Source organism: Myxine glutinosa, chromosome 8 (assembly GCF_964187855.1).
Source record: "Myxine glutinosa chromosome 8, kmMyxGlut1.1, whole genome shotgun sequence".
Taxonomy (NCBI): Eukaryota; Metazoa; Chordata; class Myxini; order Myxiniformes; family Myxinidae; genus Myxine; species Myxine glutinosa.
In genome coordinates this window covers 114,012,338-114,035,358 of record NC_136268.1, presented here as the reverse complement: position 1 = coordinate 114,035,358, position 23,021 = coordinate 114,012,338, and the positions used below count along the sequence as shown (strand labels likewise).

The window sequence follows — 23,021 nt, the reverse complement described above, 5'->3', positions numbered from 1 at the left end:
GCGAACCACGCTAAGTTATGAGGAACAGCTAAATGAGACGAGACTTTATACATTAAAAATGAGGGCATTTGATTGAGATGTTCAGGATTATGAAAGATATGGGGGGAATAATTGGAGAAGAGTGTTTCTGCTGAATTGACAATGATATGACCAGGAAGCTTGAGAGTAAAAAAAGAGGAGGGTGACATTAAGGCAGGGCTCTTTCAGTCAGAGTATTTAACGCATGAAATGGTCTCCTTGGAAGGGTGGCGGTAGGTTTAAACTGGAATTGGATTGGAACCTTAGAAACATTTGAGATTGAGGGGTACAGGAATATTTTTTTCAAGACTGCACTGACTTGGTGGTCCTAATGGCCTCCTCTTGCATTGAAGTTCCTTTTGAAAGAAGAGAATAATGTCGTCCTTCAGCAATAATGTCGTCCATAACCTTGGCAATTTTTTTTAACCCTCTCACTAATCTACCTGTTTACTATTACTTTTCTCAGTTGCCAGACTGTGTGCACCTATTCGCTAAGATACCTGAACTGTGTCAGTCTCTCATATTGAGATCTGCACACAACTCTATTGTCACCATGGTAAAATGATATCTTTCATCATTCGGCTCAAAATACGAAGCATAAGCCTACTCGTAAACCTATAAACATCAAAGGTTTAACCATTTAACAATGAAACTCACACACACACACACACACACACACACACACACACACACACACACACACACACACACACACTACTTGTGCGTAACAATGACACTCACATACACTCTCTTCTTCATAAATCCCATGTCAATCCCATAGTCAGAGTCGAGAGAGCACTGAACAGTCAACAAGTAACGTTGTCCCAACTAATCTCTTGTACTAACTGGATTGGCTCTCATGGCTAAATGTCAAAAGTCATGCACCGCCATCTTGACAGCCCCAAAAGAAGCCACAACGAGCATTGGTCTTCAAGTCTGGCATGCATATAACGATTTGAAATCGGTTTGCACACCGGGCCTGCAGGGAAACTTCACTAAGAAATCTTTCCTATAAAGTATCGTTCAAAAAAGGTCTGTCAAACAAATGTCTATCATTTTTGCATCTCACCCCAAACCACTGGTTGCCCAACGTTGAAAATTGGGACTATATTGATCACGAATGACCCAGGCAATGCAGGGTAAAACCAGAAAGAGCAATCAGAGATTGCAGATCCTCACCAGAAATTGTTTTGTGAGGTGTGTTTGTGTGGCAAATAAATGGAAGGATTTACAAAATGAACGGTTATCTATCTATAATTCCAGCAATCTCTGTGTGTCTGTCTGTGTGTCTGTGTGTCTGTGTGTCTGTGTGTCTGTGTGTCTGTGTGTCTGTGACCGCTGTTTCTCGACAACTACCGGTCCGATATACTTGAAACTTGCCAGGTATATTGCTGGGGACCCGAGGATGTGCCTTTTCAAGGTTTCATATTAATCGGACAAGTACTTACCGAGATATGTCCAAAAAACGCTTCAACCAATCAGAGAGCAGCGAGCTATCACGTGTGCCGAACGTGGCGATCGGACTCTGCCTCGGACGGCACATTTGACAGCGTATTCATTTATTTCACGTTGGAAAACTATGTTGCCGTTAAACTATGTTTTAAAACGAATTCAAACTGCGATTAAATTAAAACGATTCATCCTAACTGCGATTTGCGAACTTCCGGACAGTGACGACTGTCCGGCAGCACGCTTTCCGGCAGCCAATCACAGAACGCTTTGTTGCGTAGGCGTGGCCGATGTGAGACGAGCACGAGCGGAGCTGAGCGCGTTACGAGCTGACCGCCATTACGGTACGTAATTCGATTTCTTATGCGCATTATTTCTCCCAATTCATTCATCTCCCAATTTCTCCCAATTCAATTCGTATCACTAATAAAAACGAATTTGCGATTCATTCGCTTTCCTGCGCGTTTGTGCACGCGATGGCGATTGCTTTACCAAACTCCGGAAGCCGTTCGCTTTGGACCAAACCATTGCATGAGGGGGGGGTTCTGTGGTCGTTGCGAATGGACCAAACCATTCATGTAAATAGAGGGGGGGGATTGTCACTGTACTCGCAAGCCGTTCGCCGTTCGCTTTGGCGTTGCGAATGAACCAAACCATTTCATGTAAATAGAGGGGGGGGGATATAATTTTAGATAGATATATAGTACGGGCATATATATAGTACGGGCATGCCCTAGTTAATTGCAAATGAAGGATCTAAATGGTCAAAAGAGTAAAGGTTACCATCCATCTTCGGTCTAAAGGAGTTGAAAGAGCTGAAAGTGTATAAAGGATCTTGTAATGTCTGAAATGTCGAAAGGGGTATAAAGGGTTTAAAAGGATAGAAAGGTATTGAGAGTCAGTATTAAGGGTCTTGATGGTTTGCGTCTTGAGGGTCTTAAGGTTGTAAAGAGTCTAAAGGTATTAAGGGGTCTTGGGGTTGTTAATGTTAAGGGGTTTAAAGGTATAGAGGGGCCTGGAACTCACACAGACCCAAGATTACACACACACACATGATTCCTTTTATAGTGTAGACGTAATTGATAGACGGTTTTTTGGTATTTTTTTGTATACAAAGACGAGGCTCGTGTAAGAACAACACATAAAACACAAGGACACAAACATAAAACACATAAAAGACTTACGTGCTGTGCAGACAAACTGACAATGTGATACCCTCTCCTCTAGCGAGGGTAATAAAAATATTGGATTTGGATAAAAACCTTCCTTTTCTCCAACAACCTCAACTGAAACCTCCACCAGGTTGAACAATTTACATTTTGTATCCCACTTATAGGTCAGATCTGGATACGGACCTGAACTAAAATCTATTCGGCTTGTTCTTGTGGCCTAACCAACTCGCTCACCTAGCTTTGGCATAAGTCGTCCACAACATTCTGAGATATCCTGCTATATATTGGTTTTAGCTGCATCACTCTCAATGGTGAAGAATCACTTTAAAAATTCTCTGATCCAGATCCGGATTCCAATCTTCACCAAAATTGAATAATACTGTCCATGTCATTCGTTTGAATCCAAATTTCGTTTGAATCTGCCCTTAACTTTTTTAGATATCCTGTTCACCAACAGATCGACAAACAGACATGGTTGAAAACGACACGACATGACCAAAAGTATGTGGACACCCAAACATCAAACATCTCATTCCAAAATCACGGGCATTAACATGGAGTTGGTCTCCCCCTTTGCTGCTATAACAGCCTCAACTCTTCTGGGAAGGCTTCCCACTAGATGTCGGAACATTTCTGCGGGGATTTGCTTCCATTCAGCCACAAGAGCATTAGCCGAAAAAGGCCAACCCCTGCTCTGCAGGGAAAAATGGCCTCTAAAGGTGGTTCACTATGCATTCGGGCAGGTAGTATTCTCCTGGCATCCACCAAATCCAGATTCGTCCGTCGGGCTGCCAGATGGTGAAGCGCGATTCATCACTCAAGAGAACGCGTTCCCACTGTTCCAGAATCCAATGGCGACGAGCTTTACACCACTCCAGCCGACGCTTGGCATTGCGCATGGTGATCTTAGGCTTCTGTGCGGCTGCTCGGCCATGGAAACCCATTTCATGAATCTCCCGACGAAAAGTTGTTGTGCTGACGTTGCTTCCAGAGGCAGTTTGGAACTCGATAGTGAGTGTTGCAACCCAGGACAGACGATTTTTACGCACGACGCAATTCAGCCCTCGGCGGTCCCGTTCTGTGAGCTTGTGTGGCCTACCACTTTGCGGCTGAGCTGTTGTTACTCCCAGACGTTTCCACTTCACAATAACAGCACTTACAGTTGACCGGGGCAGCTCTAGCAGGGCAGAAACTTGACGAACTGACTAGTTGGAAAGGTGGCATCCTATGACGGTGCCGCGTTGAAAGTCACTGAGCTCTTCAGTATGGCCCATTCTACTGCCAATGTTTGTCTATGGAGATTGCATGGCTGTGTGCTTCATTATATATACCTGTCAGCAATGGGTATAGAAACAGCCAAATCCAATAATTAGAAGGGGTGTCCACATACTTTTGGTCACACAGTGTACATCCATCCACCTTCGGTGGCGGAAGTAAAAAGAAAACCTTGTTAACCCCACCCAAAATCCCTTCCCCATTCATGCATGTTTTGCATCCTGTTTCTTTCGTTTACATTCTGATCCATTCAGTGTGTTAGCTTTCCCACGAGCCTCCACTGTGTAAAAAAACGTTAAATATATATATATATATATTGTTACGGTACCCAACGTCGGCCTCGGATCCCTTCTCGACGGGGGGTTAGTCCCCTCGTTTGTGACTGACCGACGTGGTCCCTGAAGCTGCACAAGCTCCCTCCAGAGGCAGGTGAGCAGCTTCGTTCGCGACCGCAGATAAGATGTTAATTTGCCGAGCGGATGGCAGCCGCGGCACGAACCGTTAACAAAGACTAACCCGATCCTGAACGTTGGCCAAATCGTGCCACAGGTATTCAATGGGGAAAAGACAAAGACGACGGATGTGAAGAAGAAGAAGACAAAAAGGGTTTGAAATACAACTATAATTTATCACTAATATTTACACAATTAAAAGAAACCAAGGAGGAGGAAGGATAATAAAATAAAAACAGAAGAAGAAGAAGCGGACACAGTGCACCTTAGCTTACCTATAAACAGTCTTACTTAACCCAGGACAGAACAAACAAAACAAACTCACGTACACAAGAGGATGGGATGGCAGGAATGGTTTGGAGGGATGAGCAGGTGGAATCACAGGGCACAGCGAGCAGGTCCACTCCGGGCGGGAAGCGAGGAGCCGGCAGCTCCTTGTATTCGGCTTTACACCGCACACCGGCAGGGTCACTCGCTGCCCCGTCAGGGCTTCACGCGGCTGGTTGAAACGGGGCTGGTTGAAGCGGCTCTCTGCAGAAATCCGCTGGGTCACGCATCTGCCGTATCTCTGACGCAACGCCTACAAAGGCTTCCGCGCGCGCTTATATCTCCCTCGGGCAATCAAGCCGCCGGCCTCCAGGACACGCCCATCGGTGAGGTCGCCTCGGCCCTGATTGGCCGCGAGGGCTCACCGATCCCGCCCTTAGAGGAGGCGTTGGCAAGGCCACGCCTTGTTCCCGGCGCTGGGCCGACTCCTCCCACCTTCGGCTCCGAGATGACCTCGTGGCTAATGGAGTCTTGCAGCGAAAACAACAACCCACAGCTGCAGCAGAATTCAGCAAACCGCTCAATGCAGTTGGCAATTGAGGAAAGGGGAATCCAATGGAGGTTCTGGGGAAATTGAAAGGGGATACTACCTTGTCTGGATTCGGTGCAATGGAGTGTCAATTAATGGAAGACACAGCCTTAATCTAATACACACAATAAGGAGATAACTACTAAACAGGGAGATCTATGATTTGGCTACGTGATTGTATATGACCTAACTAAGGGACGCCCTTTGACCTTTATACACAACAACTGGAGGAAGGAGGGTGACATTTTTTACAACAATAAAAAAACACCATTCTCAAATTCATAACAATATATATATATATATATATATATATACATACATATACATATATACATACATATACATATATACATATATATATACATATACATATATACATATATATATATATATACATATGTACATATATATATATATATATATATATATACATATATACATATATATATATATATATACATATATATATATATATATATATATATATATATATATACACAAAGAATTAAGTTAAGCACCCCCCCGTTTTTTTACAACCTCGCACATTACAAGTTTGTTGTCGTCAAAACAGTGTAATATACCCATGATATTGCTATATTTTCTGGAGAAGTGATATTATGGTCACATAAAAACATAACAATCATGCCGTTTTCAATATTTTATTCTGAATAATTTAAGGTGAAATTTTTTGGGAATTTTAGGCATATTTTCACCTCAATTTAAGTATGGAGCTATAGGTCCATCACGGACAGTGTGGATGACGTTTATGTTTTCTAACGTACAGTCATTGTTCTGAGAAGACCTCTAGCGATCTTTGCGTCAATAACGTGTGTAGGACCCACGTGATCGGATCACTGACTCAACCCTACGTCTCATAGACCCTGTAAGCCGTCGTATGCGTTGCTGTGGCAGGTTGTTCCATTCCCGATGTAATGCACGTTCCAATTCATCCAGATTGGCTATTGGAGGGACCATCTTCGCAATTTGTCATCCCAACATGTCCCAAACGTGCTCGAGGGGGTTCAGGTCAGGACTGTACGTAGGCCAGGGGATGGTTGTCACAGCACCTTGCTCCATCCGATCACGTGGGTCCTACACACGTTATTGACGCAAAGATCGCTAGAGGTCTTCTCAGAACAATGACTGTACGTTAGAAAACATAAACGTCATCCACACTGTCCGTGATGGACCTATAGCTCCATACTTAAATTGAGGTGAAAATATGCCTAAAATTCCCAAAAAATTTCACCTTAAATTATTCAGAATAAAATATTGAAAACGGCATGATTGTTATGTTTTTATGTGACCATAATATCACTTCTCCAGAAAATATAGCAATATCATGGGTATATTACACTGTTTTGACGACAACAAACTTGAAATGTGCGAGGTTGTAAAAAAACGGGGGGGTGCTTAACTTAATTCTTTGTGTATATATCAGTCACTATGCGACCTTCATATCATCAGTGGAGAACCGCCAGCAAGGTGTCCCATACAGCTGCTGCTGCACCTTGCTGGGAGCGATACGCACCGCCTGCCACGCGGTGACGTTATCTCTGGTATCCACTCATCATATGGAGTCGACCTGGTTGCGGTTGGGAGTTACTAATAATGGTATCTGTAATCTGGTTCTCCAACCTAATGAGCGGACAACATGACGTCATCGCCATGCACGTCCGCCTTGCCTGCAAAGTTCCAGAGGAACCATCTAGCAGTGCGTCATTACGGATTATAAATACAGATACTGTCACAAGTGCATGCAAAACTCACAGTTACCGACCTGGTTTCGCCCTTGTTGGGGCTTCATCAGGGCAACGCAGTGAGGCTTTCCATACACTTGTAACTCTGTGACCCTTTCGGTTTTTATATCAGTCACTATGCGACCTTCATATCATCAGTGGAGAACCGCCAGCAAGGTGTCCCATACAGCTGCTGCTGCACCTTGCTGGGAGCGATACGCACCGCCTGCCACGCGGTGACGTTATCTCTGGTATCCACTCATCATATGGAGTCGACCTGGTTGCGGTTGGGAGTTACTAATAAGTTGCGGCCTTTTGGCTGAGAGACCTTGTGGCACCTCGTGCCCAGGGTACCTGGCAGGAGTAATGCCCTGTCAGTGGATCAAGGGGTCTTACTCCTATTGAGAGGAGTGGTCCCAAGTGAATGACCATGCATTGTGGCCCCTCGGGGGCATGGTGCATGCGTTTGAATGACCATGCGCTTCCCCCTCGGGGTTGAGGCGCATGTGTATTGTTATGGGGACAGCCTTGTTGAAGTTGTGCCTTGACCATGGGGTCGAGGTGCACGTCCGAGGCTGTTCAAATGTTTGACTTTTTACCTTTTTTCACAAGCAAAAAAGGCAGGCCCTGCCTGGGGCCCTAAAACAGGTTCGTAGACCTGCATGCAAATCGGACCTGGCAGGAGTAATGCCCTGCTGGTGGATTAAGGGGTCTTACTCCTATTAAGAGGAGTGGTCCCAATTGTATGACCATGCATTGTGGCCCTTTGGGGGCATGATGCATGTGTTTGAATGACCATGTGCTTCCCCCTCGGGGTTGAGGCGCATGTGTATTGTTATGGGGACAGCCTTGTTGACGTTGTGCCTTGGCCATGGGGTCAAGGTGCACGTCCGAGGCTGTTCGAATGTTTGACTTTTTACCTTTTTTCATTGTAAAAAAGGCAGGCCTTCCGAGCGGGCCCAAAACGTTCAGACCTGCATGCAAATCGGACCTGGCAGGAGTAATGCCCTGCTGGTGGATTAAGGGGTCTTACTCCTATTAAGAGGAGTGGTCCCAATTGTATGACCATGCATTGTGGCCCTTCGGGGGCATGATGCATGCGTTTGAATGACCATGCGCTTCCCCCTCGGGGTTGAGGCGCATGTGTATTGTTATGGGGACAGCCTTGTTGACGATGTGCCTTGACCATGGGGTCAAGGTGCACGTCCGAGGCTGTTCAAATGTTTGACTTTTTTACCTTTTTTCACAAGCAAAAAAGGCAGGCCTTGGCTATGGCCCTAAAACAGATGGTAGACCTGCATGCAAATCGGACCTGGCAGGAGTAATGCCCTGCCGGTGGATTAAGGGGTCTTACTCCTATTAAGAGGAGTGGTCCCAATTGTATGACCATGCATTGTGGCCTTTCGGGGGCATGATGCATGCGTTTGAATGACCATGTGCTTCCCCCTTGGGGTTGAGGCGCATGTGTATCGTTATGGGGACAGCCTTGTTTACGTTGTGCCTTGGCCATGGGGTCAAGGTGCACGTCCGAGGCTGTTCAAATGTTTGACTTTTTACCTTTTTTCACAAGCAAAAAAGGCAGGCCTTGCGCAGGCCCTAAAAGCGCTGGTAGACCTGCATGCAAATCGGACCTGGCAGGAGTAATGCCCTGTCGGTGGATCAAGGGGTCTTACTCCTATTAAGAGGAGTGGTCCCAATTGTATGACCATGCATTGTGGCCCTTCGGGGGCATGATGCATGTGTTTGAATGACCATGTGCTTCTCCCTCGGGGTTGAGGCGCATGTGTATTGTTATGGGGACAGCCTTGTTGACGTTGTGCCTTGGCCATGGGGTCAAGGTGCACGTCCGAGGCTGTTCGAATGTTTGACTTTTTACCTTTTTTCACAAGCAAAAAAGGCAGGCCCTCACTGGGGCCCTAAAACAGTGATCAAGCCTGTAAAATCGGACCTGGCAGGAGTAATGCCCTGCTGGTGGATTAAGGGGTCTTACTCCTATTAAGAGGAGTGGTCCCAATTGTATGACCATGCATTGTGGCCCTTCGGGGGCATGATGCATGTGTTTGAATGACCATGTGCTTCCCCCTCGGGGTTGAGGCGCATGTGTATTGTTATGGGGACAGCCTTGTTGACGTTGTGCCTTGGCCATGGGGTCAAGGTGCACGTCCGAGGCTGTTCGAATGTTTGACTTTTTACCTTTTTTCACAAGCAAAAAAGGCAGGCCCTCACTGGGGCCCTAAAACAGTGATCAAGCCTGCAAAATCGGACCTGGCAGGAGTAATGCCCTGCTGGTGGATTAAGGGGTCTTACTCCTATTAAGAGGAGTGGTCCCAATTGTATGACCATGCATTGTGGCCCTTCGGGGGCATGATGCATGTGTTTGAATGACCATGTGCTTCCCCCTCGGGGTTGAGGCGCATGTGTATTGTTATGGGGACAGCCTTGTTGACGTTGTGCCTTGGCCATGGGGTCAAGGTGCACGTCCGAGGCTGTTCGAATGTTTGACTTTTTACCTTTTTTCACAAGCAAAAAAGGCAGGCCCTCACTGGGGCCCTAAAACAGTGATCAAGCCTGCAAAATCGGACCTGGCAGGAGTAATGCCCTGCTGGTGGATTAAGGGGTCTTACTCCTATTAAGAGGAGTGGTCCCAATTGTATGACCATACATTGTGGCCCTTCGGGGGCATGATGCATGTGTTTGAATGACCATGTGCTTCCCCCTCGGGGTTGAGGCGCATGTGTATTGTTATGGGGACAGCCTTGTTGACGTTGTGCCTTGGCCATGGGGTCAAGGTGCACGTCGGAGGCTGTTCGAATGTTTGACTTTTTACCTTTTTTCACAAGCAAAAAAGGCAGGCCCTCACTGGGGCCCTAAAACAGTGATCAAGCCTGCAAAATCGGACCTGGCAGGAGTAATGCCCTGCTGGTGGATTAAGGGGTCTTACTCCTATTAAGAGGAGTGGTCCCAATTGTATGACCATGCATTGTGGCCCTTCGGGGGCATGATGCATGTGTTTGAATGACCATGTGCTTCCCCCTCGGGGTTGAGGCGCATGTGTATTGTTATGGGGACAGCCTTGTTGACGTTGTGCCTTGGCCATGGGGTCAAGGTGCACGTCCGAGGCTGTTCGAATGTTTGACTTTTTACCTTTTTTCACAAGCAAAAAAGGCAGGCCCTCACTGGGGCCCTAAAACAGTGATCAAGCCTGCAAAATCGGACCTGGCAGGAGTAATGCCCTGCTGGTGGATTAAGGGGTCCTACTCCTATTAAGAGGAGTGGTCCCAATTGTATGACCATGCATTGTGGCCCTTCGGGGGCATGATGCATGTGTTTGAATGACCATGTGCTTCCCCCTCGGGGTTGAGGCGCATGTGTATTGTTATGGGGACAGCCTTGTTGACGTTGTGCCTTGGCCATGGGGTCAAGGTGCACGTCCGAGGCTGTTCGAATGTTTGACTTTTTACCTTTTTTCACAGTAAAAAAGGCAGGCCTTAGCTGTGGCCCAAAACAGTGATCAAGCCTGCAAAATCGGACCTGGCAGGAGTAATGCCCTGCTGGTGGATTAAGGGGTCTCACTCCTATTAAGAGGAGTGGTCCCAATTGTATGACCATGCATTGTGGCCCTTCGGGGGCATGATGCATGCGTTTGAATGACCATGTGCTTCCCCCTTGGGGTTGAGGCGCATGTGTATTGTTATTGGGACAGCCTTGTTGACGTTGTGCCTTGGCCATGGGGTCAAGGTGCACGTCCGAGGCTGTTCAAATGTTTGACTTTTTACCTTTTTTCACAGTAAAATAGGCAGGCCTCAGCTGTGGCCCAAAACAGTGATCAAGCCTGCAAAATCGGACCTGGCAGGAGTAATGCCCTGCTGGTGGATTAAGGGGTCTTACTCCTATTAAGAGGAGTGGTCCCAATTGTATGACCATGCATTGTGGCCCTTCGGGGGCATGATGCATGTGTTTGAATGACCATGTGCTTCCCCCTCGGGGTTGAGGCGCATGTGTATTGTTATGGGGACAGCCTTGTTGACGTTGTGCCTTGGCCATGGGGTCAAGGTGCACGTCGGAGGCTGTTCGAATGTTTGACTTTTTACCTTTTTTCACAAGCAAAAAAGGCAGGCCCTCACTGGGGCCCTAAAACAGTGATCAAGCCTGCAAAATCGGACCTGGCAGGAGTAATGCCCTGCTGGTGGATTAAGGGGTCTTACTCCTATTAAGAGGAGTGGTCCCAATTGTATGACCATGCATTGTGGCCCTTCGGGGGCATGATGCATGTGTTTGAATGACCATGTGCTTCCCCCTCGGGGTTGAGGCGCATGTGTATTGTTATGGGGACAGCCTTGTTGACGTTGTGCCTTGGCCATGGGGTCAAGGTGCACGTCCGAGGCTGTTCGAATGTTTGACTTTTTACCTTTTTTCACAAGCAAAAAAGGCAGGCCCTCACTGGGGCCCTAAAACAGTGATCAAGCCTGCAAAATCGGACCTGGCAGGAGTAATGCCCTGCTGGTGGATTAAGGGGTCCTACTCCTATTAAGAGGAGTGGTCCCAATTGTATGACCATGCATTGTGGCCCTTCGGGGGCATGATGCATGTGTTTGAATGACCATGTGCTTCCCCCTCGGGGTTGAGGCGCATGTGTATTGTTATGGGGACAGCCTTGTTGACGTTGTGCCTTGGCCATGGGGTCAAGGTGCACGTCCGAGGCTGTTCGAATATTTGACTTTTTACCTTTTTTCACAAGCAAAAAAGGCAGGCCCTCACTGGGGCCCTAAAACAGTGATCAAGCCTGCAAAATCGGACCTGGCAGGAGTAATGCCCTGCTAGTGGATTAAGGGGTCTTACTCCTATTAAGAGGAGTGGTCCCAATTGTATGACCATGCATTGTGGCCCTTTGGGGGCATGATGCGTGTGTTTGAATGACCATGTGCCTCCCCCTCGGGGTTGAGGCGCATGTGTATTGTTATGGGGACAGCCTTGTTGACGTTGTGCCTTGGCCATGGGGTCAAGGTGCACGTCCGAGGCTGTTCGAATGTTTGACTTTTTACCTTTTTTCACAGTAAAAAAGGCAGGCCTTAGCTGTGGCCCAAAACAGTGATCAAGCCTGCAAAATCGGACCTGGCAGGAGTAATGCCCTGCTGGTGGATTAAGGGGTCTCACTCCTATTAAGAGGAGTGGTCCCAATTGTATGACCATGCATTGTGGCCCTTCGGGGGCATGATGCATGCGTTTGAATGACCATGTGCTTCCCCCTTGGGGTTGAGGCGCATGTGTATTGTTATTGGGACAGCCTTGTTGACGTTGTGCCTTGGCCATGGGGTCAAGGTGCACGTCCGAGGCTGTTCAAATGTTTGACTTTTTACCTTTTTTCACAGTAAAATAGGCAGGCCTCAGCTGTGGCCCAAAACAGTGATCAAGCCTGCAAAATCGGACCTGGCAGGAGTAATGCCCTGCTGGTGGATTAAGGGGTCTTACTCCTATTAAGAGGAGTGGTCCCAATTGTATGACCATGCATTGTGGCCCTTCGGGGGCATGATGCATGTGTTTGAATGACCATGTGCTTCCCCCTCGGGGTTGAGGCGCATGTGTATTGTTATGGGGACAGCCTTGTTGACGTTGTGCCTTGGCCATGGGGTCAAGGTGCACGTCCGAGGCTGTTCGAATGTTTGACTTTTTACCTTTTTTCATTGTAAAAAAGGCAGGCCTTCCGAGTGGGCCCAAAACGTTCGTAGACCTGCATGCAAATCGGACCTGGCAGGAGTAATGCCCTGCTGGTGGATTAAGGGGTCTTACTCCTATTAAGAGGAGTGGTCCCAATTGTATGACCATGCATTGTGGCCCTTCGGGGGCATGATGCATGTGTTTGAATGACCATGTGCTTCAGCCTTGGGGTTGAGGTGCATGTGTATTGTTATTGGGACAGCCTTGTTAGACGTTGTGCCTTGGCCATGGGGTCAAGGTGCATGTCCGAGGCTGTTCAAATGTTTGACTTTTTACCTTTTTTCATTGTAAAAAAGGCAGGCCTTCCGAGCGGGCCCAAAACGTTCGTAGACCTGCATGCAAATCGGACCTGGCAGGAGTAATGCCCCGCTGGTGGATTAAGGGGTCTTACTCCTATTAAGAGGAGTGGTCCCAATTGTATGACCATGCATTGTGGCCCTTCGGGGGCATGATGCATGTGTTTGAATGACCATGTGCTTCCCCCTCGGGGTTGAGGTGCATGTGTATTGTTATGGGGACAGCCTTGTTGACGTTGTGCCTTGGCCATGGGGTCAAGGTGCACGTCCGAGGCTGTTCAAATGTTTGACTTTTTACCTTTTTTCATTGTAAAAAAGGCAGGCCTTCCGAGCGGGCCCAAAACGTTCGTAGACCTGCATGCAAATCGGACCTGGCAGGAGTAATGCCCTCCTGGTGGATTAAGGGGTCTTACTCCTATTGAGAGGAGTGGTCCCAATTGTATGACCATGCATTGCGGCCCTCCGGGGGCATGATGCATGCGTTTGAATGACCATGTGCTTCAGCCTTGGGGTTGAGGCGCATGTGTATTGTTATTGGGACAGCCTTGATAGACGTTGTGCCTTGGCCATGGGGTCAAGGTGCACGTCCGAGGCTGTTCAAATGTTTGACTTTTTACATTTTTTCATTGTAAAAAAGGCAGGCCTTCGAGCGGGCCCTAAACGTTCGTAGACCTGCATGCAAATCGGACCTGGCAGGAGTAATGCCCTGCTGGTGGATTAAGGGGTCTTACTCCTATTAAGAGGAGTGGTCCCAATTGTATGACCATGCATTGTGGCCCTTCGGGGGCATGATGCATGTGTTTGAATGACCATGTGCTTCCCCCCTCGGGGTTGAGGCGCATGTGTATTGTTATGGGGACAGCCTTGTTGACGTTGTGCCTTGGCCATGGGGTCAAGGTGCACGTCCGAGGCTGTTCGAATGTTTGACTTTTTACCTTTTTTCACAAGCAAAAAAGGCAGGCCTTGACTGGGGCCCTAAAACAGTCGGTAGACCTGCATGGAAATCGGACCTGGCAGGAGTAATGCCCTGCTGGTGGATTAAGGGGTCTTACTCCTATTAAGAGGAGTGGTCCCAATTGTATGACCATGCATTGTGGCCCTTCGGGGGCATGATGCATGTGTTTGAATGACCATGTGCTTCCCCCTCGGGGTTGAGGCGCATGTGTATTGTTATGGGGACAGCCTTGTTGACGTTGTGCCTTGGCCATGGGGTCAAGGTGCACGTCCGAGGCTGTTTGAATGTTTGACTTTTTACCTTTTGTCACAAGCAAAAAAGGCAGGCCTTGACTGGGGCCCTAAAACAGTCGGTAGACCTGCATGCAAATCGGACCTGGCAGGAGTAATGTCCTGCTGGTGGATTAAGGGGTCTTACTCCTATTAAGAGGAGTGGTCCCAATTGTATGACCATGCATTGTGGCCCTTCGGGGGCATGATGCATGTGTTTGAATGACCATGTGCTTCCCCCTCGGGGTTGAGGCGCATGTGTATTCTTATGGGGACAGCCTTGTTGACGTTGTGCCTTGGCCATGGGGTCAAGGTGCACGTCCGAGGCTGTTCGAATGTTTGACTTTTTACCTTTTTTCACAAGCAAAAAAGGCAGGCCTTGACTGGGGCCCTAAAACAGTCAATAAGCCCGAAATCTGGATTGGCGGCTCTGCTTGATGTTTAGCCAATGGGGACCAATGAATAAATCTCTCTCTGTTGACAGAGTGGCCGGGCTGAGGCCTCCAGAAGACCCTTTGGGTCGGAGGTGACGCTTTGGTCTCGGACTTCGGTCCACAGGAGATCGGGACAGCACTCGTCACGCTGTTAGGTTCGTTGATTATATATATATATATATATATATATATATATATATATATATATATATATATATATATATATATTGCTACGGTTTTGAGGTTTGTACAGTGAGCTCAATAAAGGTTAAAAGTTGTCCCCCATAGATAGTCACACGAGGAACATGTAGCCTCATTTGTAGTATAGTTATTTCTTAGTATGTGTGAGAATAGGCCCTTTCCAGTGTTAGTTCTGCGTTGTGTAAAGACAGGAGAATAGGTCCTACTTCTGCAAACAATTCTACCTCTGTAGGCGCAATCCATTTTGCTACCCATGGGTTGTTCATTAGTCGAGTTAACATGAAGTAGGCCTAAGAAGGTGGGGGCGGCGTTGAGGTCGGAGCGGCAGAGGCGATGACGGTAAGCATGAGCTGCCAATCAGAGCTCAGAGGTGGTGGCGTCAGAGGGCGTGGTGAGAAGAGTCTGGTGGGTTCCAGGAGGTTCGCGGGGCGGGCCTATATAACCGGCTGCACAAAGCCCTCGAAAGGACTGAAACGGAGGACTGCAGCAGAGAGGGAGAGGACTTGATGAGAGAACTCGCATTGTACCGCTTGATGAACTTGACCATCGCATGAGAACGCGCGTGCTAACCAACACCAAGGCATTGAGGAAGAAGAGTTGGTTGCGAGATATACGCGGGCACAGCCAGGCGCGTTTATAACGAACTTGCGCATTTCAGCCAAGCGAGTGAACGAGGCTGAGTAACCGCCCTTCGCCGTAAAAGCCGTCCCGCCCTTTGCCGTAAAAGTCCTCTCTACCGTTCGCCCCGATATTATCCCCGTGGTTCGAGGGACACGCTGCGAGTCCCTGCCTTCGCCTACCTCCATCTTCGCGGACGTGCCGGGGACTGTGGAGAGCTGGATGAGGACCATCCTTGGACGCGCTGGGGAACACCTGCCCATCTGCAATACCCCGTGTGAGTGTGAGACGGGCCCGTTGTCTCTGGGGTAATTAAGACTGTCTAAGCTTGCTCTGTGTCTCTTCGTCCTTGAGCTGTATATACGTGTAATAATAATTAAACCAATCTGTTCTTTCTTCTTGATTCGATCGTCTTTGTGGTTTCATCATTGACTAAGCGTGGCACGAATAAGATAATCGGGTCCATTAATTATAACTGCGCGGATCACGTGTACGCAAACCGCTCGGCGTACTCCAACCTCACGTGGTTTGTGCGAGGCTCGTTTCCTCACTTCCAGGGCAGCGTGAGTACTTATGTACGAGCGAGAATTTGGTCCCGAAACCCTATTTGGCGCTGTCCGGAAAGGACGTTGCAAGCCCCGGTTCCGCCAGGCCCAGTAAAGACAAGGGGATTAATCCCCCTTGATAAGGGGAAGAAGGCCGGTGAGAGAACCGCAACAATATATATATATATATATATATATATATATATATATATATATATATATATATATAAATAATATATATTATTCACAACAATAAATGCCAAGACAAAGCAAGTGTGGAGTATGCTTCGCCTTGCCATATCTATACAGCACTATATAACGTTTGCAAAGATGGCAAGTGACCCGCATTTCATGGAGTTGACCCGTTTTGTTTCTGAAAACCCACAAACCTGTTCCAGTATCGTCAAAACCCATATTGCATGGAAAGTACAGATCAATTAAAAAAACGTAGGTTCCCTTCCATTCCACTTACACGGATCGACACAGACTGAGACCTGTAGCGACCTGTAGCCGATGTGCAAGGTATCATAGCTAATCCAGTCAATTGGCAATGTGACATCATGAGCTTTCTCTCACTGAAGTCCATGTCACCACCCTACAGGATTCCCCGTGCAGTGTCATTCACTTCTGAACACGTCTAATAAATAAATAAAATAAAAACCCGCTTTCGATTCCTACCACCCCAACTCATTTTTCATCACCTCCAACTTGCCACGACGGCATTTCACGAATGTAAACAATTATTCACTAAAATACTTTTTTGTTGAGTAAAAAGGTTGTTGGGAGTGGCCATGTCTCCATGACAATGTCTCCATGTCTCATGGTCATGTTTCTATCCAATACATCTTTAGTTTCCCATTCCTAGAATTCCATTTTTTTTTGAGCTACAAACAAAGCAACAAATGCGACAGAGATTTTCTCCCTGCCCTGCGTATGTAGAGAGGGTCCAAACCTGGTTCTACCACTGGCTCTAAGCCTAATGTTGGGCTTAAATGGCCACCCAAGCAGGGGAAACGTCAGTCAATTGTGGGTCCCATTGAAAAAACGCAACAATGTCCCAGTGCCCCCCACCCCTCCCCCCCAAACGTCGCCCCAGCCATTAACACAAACTCCCAAATGCAAAGGTAGTGTGTATATTCGCTCTTTATACATCTTTAACGTAAATTACAAAATGAACTTTGAAAATAAATCATAATACAGAGTCTTTATAAAGTCTATCTATTTCAGAGAAATAACAGGTAACTAAATAGATAGGGACTTTATAAACACCCTGTACAGTACTATGAAACCTACAATTCCAAACTATTTTTCAAAAACCACAATGTTCCACTGGCGCTGTGTGCAAGGGTTAGTCCGTTTACAGAAGAGGGGTTGTTTTATGATTGCACAATAAATTATAGTGTGGATTTGGAAAACAATATCGATATGTATTAACATTAATAATTATAATTATTGTTACGTTTGTGGGGGTAGATGATGGAATCCCATAGTACAGATAGGATCGTATCGGTGGACCAGTAGGACCGTGGACGCGTAGGAAACATCTCGCTGTATTAAGTAGGGAAACTGGAGCTTAACTTGTTTATGTGTCTTCACACGAGGGTTGAAGCTATGGTAATTAGATAAGGGTTAAGATTAGTTTTCTCCAGAATGTGATTGCCCTCGGTGGTTTTTCCCTAAATTTTTAGCTCACCTGGAACGAAGTTTAGGGGAGTTTATGTGATGGCGCGTTGTCCGTCCGTCTATCTGTCCATCCGTCCATCAGTCCATCAGTCTGTCCATCAGTCCATCCATCAGCACTTGAAACTTCTTCACCGAATCCGCTGATGGGATTGCGACCAAATTTGGCACAAATTATATTTGTTGTGTTGTGACGAAATTTTGTTCATGGCATTAAAAAAAAATCGGGGTCCAAGGGGGTTTACCGGGGTTAAAGTTTACGTCTTTAAGACGTCTTTAAAGACGGTTTACCATCTTCTACCGACTCCTCTCTGGCCTTGCCCCCCCAGCTCTCTCTGGGCTCTGTCCCGCAAATATTCCTGCAGGTCGCACAAGATCTGCCTGCAACCCTCTTATGGTTAAACTGCCAAAATCAAGACTCTCTGCTCACCTTCACTCCTTCATTCCTCTTTTCTCCCGCCTCTGGAACAAACTCCCTCACTCTCTTCAATCCCACTCCACCCTCCAGGTCTTTAAAACAGCTGTTCACCACCATCTCTTATCTTCCCCCATCCAAAACCTTGATCTTTTCTACCCCCGCTAATTTCACCCCAATTCCACTTTTTTGAAATACCAACTTCTGTCCTGGAAGTCCTTGGTGTCCTTGTGTTTCATACTTCTCCCACCCCCCCCCCCCCCTTCCCACGCCTCCTCCCCCCAAGCCCTCTCCCTCCCACACATCTCCCTGCTCTCAAATGTTGTGTCCTCTCAAGTGTTTGTGTGCTTCCCCTTCTCTCCCCATCTTGTCTTCCGCTCCCTCTTTTTATATATTTTGTTTGTCTGGTTGATTTGTTTGTGAAGTAAATGTCAGCTCTTTCACGAGCCTCGATTCAGTATTTTAAAAAAAAGAAAAAAAAAAAGAAGTGGATCCAGGTTTGACCGCCCAAAATAGGAATTTGCTTTTTTCTCTGAAACTACAAAAACTATTTCGATGAAACTTGACCACAACCTTCATCACCCATGATGCAACGAATGTTTGTTCACGGCACTAAGAAAATCAAAGTCTAAGGAGGTCTACGGGGGGTCAAAGTGGGTCCAGGTTTGACCCCCAAAATAGGTATTTGCTTTCTTTTCTGAAACTACACACATTCCTTTTACCCTGTTTATCAACATTCAAAAGTCAATATATTTTGTCGGCAAAGTGAGTCCCTTCCCTCGGGGGTAGGGGGGCGTCTCAAAAGACTGTGGACCACGATCGTCGTGTGTGGGCCCCGATATATTGGGAGGCCCTTGTTATTTGGGGGCCCCGTGAAATTGCACTGATGCACACTGCTGAGGCCGCCACTGCGCCCAAGGCCAGCAGATGAGCACATATTTTAGCCTAACCTTACTCCGGTGCACATCCTCCATCCAGCATATACTCCACACAAGTTCTGAGTAGGCTACTCCTGCCTGAAGGGTGGGTGTGCCCGCTAGTAATATAGCATGTGTGATAAGTCGAATGCCTTGTTGTGTAGCATTCTGTTTATGCTAACCAAAAAGACGTTTGGCTTATTGACTTATCACACCTACATTCCGGTTATTACAAAAATCTCAAGATAAAGAGAGCAAAGTATTGGGAGTGTGTTCCATTACCAAGCAGCTAGTAGAGCACTCACCAAGCAGCTAGTAGGGCACTCACCACGTGGCTGAAGCACACAAATGGATTGGTAATGGAACACACCCCTGTTGTGGAGATTAGAGTAGAAGCTTTCGTGTAACCTCAACACAGCTTTCAAGGCATTTGGTTCAATGAAAGTTTTTGGAGTCACAAGATGACTGCCGCTTGGCTTCATATTCCTCCAGCAATCAATGTAAAGCTTCCCATACAGGGGTGTGTTTAGTTACCAAGCAGCTAGCTAGCGCTTGCCAAGCCAGTCATTCCTTAACAAGCAGCTAGTAGATAGTTTAACTATAGTAGATAGTTTAGTAGTAGCTGGTTTAGTAGTAGATAGTTAATATGCCCTTCCAGTTAATATGCCATGTTAATATGCCATGTCTCCTAGTAGTAGATAGTTTAGTAGTAGCTGGTTTAGTAGTAGACAGTTAATATGCCCTTCCAGTTAATATGCCATGTTAATATGCCATGCCTCCTAGTAGTAGATAGTTTAGTAGTAGATAGTTTAGTAGTAGATAGTTAATATGCCCTTCCAGTTAATATGCCATGTTAATATGCCATGCCTCCTAGTAGTAGATAGTTTAGTAGTAGATAGTTTAGTAGTAGATAGTTTAGTAGTAGATGGTTAATATGCCCTTCCAGTTAATATGCCATGTTAATATGCCATGCCTCCTAGTAGTAGATAGTTTAGTAGTAGATTGTTAATATGCCCTTCCAGTTAATATGCCATGTTAATATGCCATGCCTCCTAGTAGTAGATAGTTTAGTAGTAGTATCTACTATAGTAGATAGTAGATAGTTTAGTAGCACTTTAAAACAGCTGTTCACCACCATCTCTTATCTTCCCCAATCCAAAACCTTGATCTTTTCTACCCCCGCTAATTTCACCCCAAATCCACTTTTTTGAAATACCAATTTCTTTCCTGGAAGTCCTTGGTGTCCTTGCGTTTTATACCTATCCTGCCTCCCCCCAGGCCCTCTCCCTCCCACACATCTCCCGATGTCGCTGCTCTCAAATGTTGTGTTTGTGTGCTTCCTCCCCTTCCCTCCCAATCTTGTCGACCGCTCCCCTTTTTATATACTTTGTTTGCTTGTTTGTTTGATTTGTTTGTTTGATAAATGTTAGCTCTTTCACGAGCCTCGACTCTGTATACAATAAAAAACAACGGTTTCAAATGGAGTACTTGCTTGACTGCTTAAGACATTTATCGAGTGCTCTTCAATAAATTTGATAATTGAACACAATACTGTGGGTGCCCCCAACGGTCTAACAATAAAATACTTAAATACACTACAAGACTAGAAGGGCACTCGGTAGAGCCCATACATCCACTAGGCTGAACAGTTTATGTTTTGTATCCCACTGATCGGCCGGATCTGGATTCGGACCTGAACCAAAATCTAATCCGCTTGTTCTTGTCACCCAACCAACTCACCCACCAAATTTAGTCACAACTCATCCACAACTTTTTGAAATATCATGTTGTAGGAGCTGTGCTCGCACGTCAATCGGAAGAATGGACGCGACAAAAAGCTGGAATTCGTCCGAGTTTCTTTATTCTCACAAAACAACTCGGGTACTCTGAAAAGCCCGTTTATCGGGCAGCAATATATATACACACATTATCCCGGAGCGTTTGCCCGGGAAAGGCGAGAGGGGGCGTGGCCGGGCGTCCTGGCCGCGGCCTGGCAAGTCGAGGGCGGGCGTGGCCGGGCATGCCCGGGCATGCCCGGGCGTCCCGGCCGAGGCCTGGCAAGTTGAGCGCGGGCCTGCCCGGGCGTCCTGGACGAGCCCGGCATGGTGATCGCTCCGCGTCCTTGGTAGGTGCAAGGCGATTGTGTAAACCCAGCGGTAGCCGCTACACACATCCCCCCAGAATCGACTTGCACCGGCAGGGTCAATTTGAGGGGGGTCCTGATGACCCAGCCGAAGCGACCCCTGGTGGGTCATGGGGGGGGGGTCCGGTGTGGTGGTGGGCAGTCGAGTGGGGGGCACCGTGGACGGGGGGCGGCCTCGCCGCGGCGGAAGGGCCAACCGTGGCGGTTGGTCGATGTACACGTGCACCGGCTTGAGGCGGTCCACCCCAATCCGGTCCGACCTGCCGCCGATGTCGATGACGAACGACTTGTCGTCCCGTCGCAGGACCCAGAAGGGCCCGTCGTACGGCGGCCGGAGTGGCCCCCGATGTGCGTCATGAAGCACAAAAACGTACTCCGCTGTGCGAAGCGCTGGGGGGACGTAGGACTGGGGGTCACCATGGTGGGATGTTGGCACGGGGGCAAACCGTCGGGTGGCCTCCTGGAGGTCCGAGCGCTGGTGAGCTGCGGGCCAGGGACTGGTAGCGTCGGGCACGAATTCGCCCGGGACGCGTAGCGCCTGGCCGTAGACAAGCTCGGCGGTGGATGCCCGGAGGTCCTCCTTGGGGGCCGTGTGGAGGCCCAAAAGGACCCACGGCAGCCGGTCGGCCCAACCGCCGTCTTGAAGGCTGGCCATGAGCGCGGCCTTCATGGAGTGGTGGAATCGCTCGCACAACCCGTTGGCTTGGGGGTGGTAGGCCGTAGTACGGTGGAGCTTGACCCCCAGGTTGCGGGCGACCACGCCCCACAGCTCGGAGGTGAACTGCGGTCTGCGGTCTGACGAGATGTCCGCCGGTGCGCCGAAGCGGGTGACCCAGGTGGCGATGAAAGCCTGCGCCACGTCGGCGGTGGTGGTGGTGGAGACGAGGGGAACGGCCTCCGGCCACCTGGAGGTCCTGTCCACCATGGTGAGCAGGTGTGTGAACCCCTGTGATGGGGGGAGGGGGCCCACCAGATCCACGTTGACGTGGTTGAAACGTCGTTCGGGCACGGTGAAAGGTGCCAGCGGGGCCTGGGTGTGTCGGTGGACCTTGGCCTGTTGGCAGGCTGTGCAGGTGCTGGTCCAATCGCGGACGTCCCGTCGAAGGCCGTGCCAGACAAATCGCGCCGACACCAGCTTCTGGGCAGCTTTACGGCCCGGGTGGGAAAGGCCGTGGAGGGAGGCGAAGATGCGGCGTTGCCAGGTAACGGGCACGATGGGGCGAGGCTGGCCTTGGGAGACGTCGCAGAGCAGGACAGTGTCCGCGAAGGGGATGTCGGCCAGACGGAGGCCCGTGTCCGCCGCCCGGAGGGCTTGCACCGTGGTGTCGGTGGTTTGGTCCGCCGCCATAAGCGCGAAGTCCACGCCGAGGTGGACCGCGTTCGCGCTGGCCCGAGAAAGACAGTCGGCCACGGCGTTGTTTTTGCCGGCGACGTGCCGGATGTCCGTGGTAAACTCCGACACGGCGGAGAGGTGGCGCTGTTGGCGGGCCGACCACGGCTCCGTGACCTTGGCCATTGCGTAAACCAACGGCTTGTGGTCGATGAACGCCGTGAAGGGTCGGCCCTCCAGGAGGTGGCAGAAATGGCGAACGGCCAGGTGTAGACCGAGGAGCTCATGGTCAAACGTGCTGTATTTGAGCTCGTTCGGCCGGAGCTGCCGGCTGAAAAAAGCGAGTGGCTGCCAAACCCCGTTCACCCATTGCTCATGTACGGCGCCCACCGCGTAGTCGGAGGCATCCGTGGTGAGGGCGATGGGAACGTTGAGCACCGGGTGAGCAAGCAATGTTGCTTCGGCGATGGCCCGCTTTGAGCTTTGGAAGGCCGCGTCCATTGCTGTGGACCAGACGATGTCGTGCTTGGCCGGCTTGCCCC

General features: G+C 48.5%; 1 protein-coding gene across 2 annotated transcripts in view; it reads right to left on the bottom strand.

The window, feature by feature from the left end:
* Positions 1-23,021, bottom strand: part of CDADC1 (cytidine and dCMP deaminase domain containing 1) — a 76,876-nt gene that overhangs the window by 50,019 nt on the left and 3,836 nt on the right. Inside the window, exon 1 of one of the 2 annotated variants that reach the window (XM_068125152.2) lies at positions 4,696-4,821. The exons of the other annotated variant lie outside the window; for it this stretch is intronic. The gene's annotated coding sequence lies outside the window, so the exon portion shown is untranslated. Of the gene's footprint in view, positions 1-4,695; positions 4,822-23,021 lie in introns of those variants that run through there. 2 annotated transcript variants of the gene reach the window in all.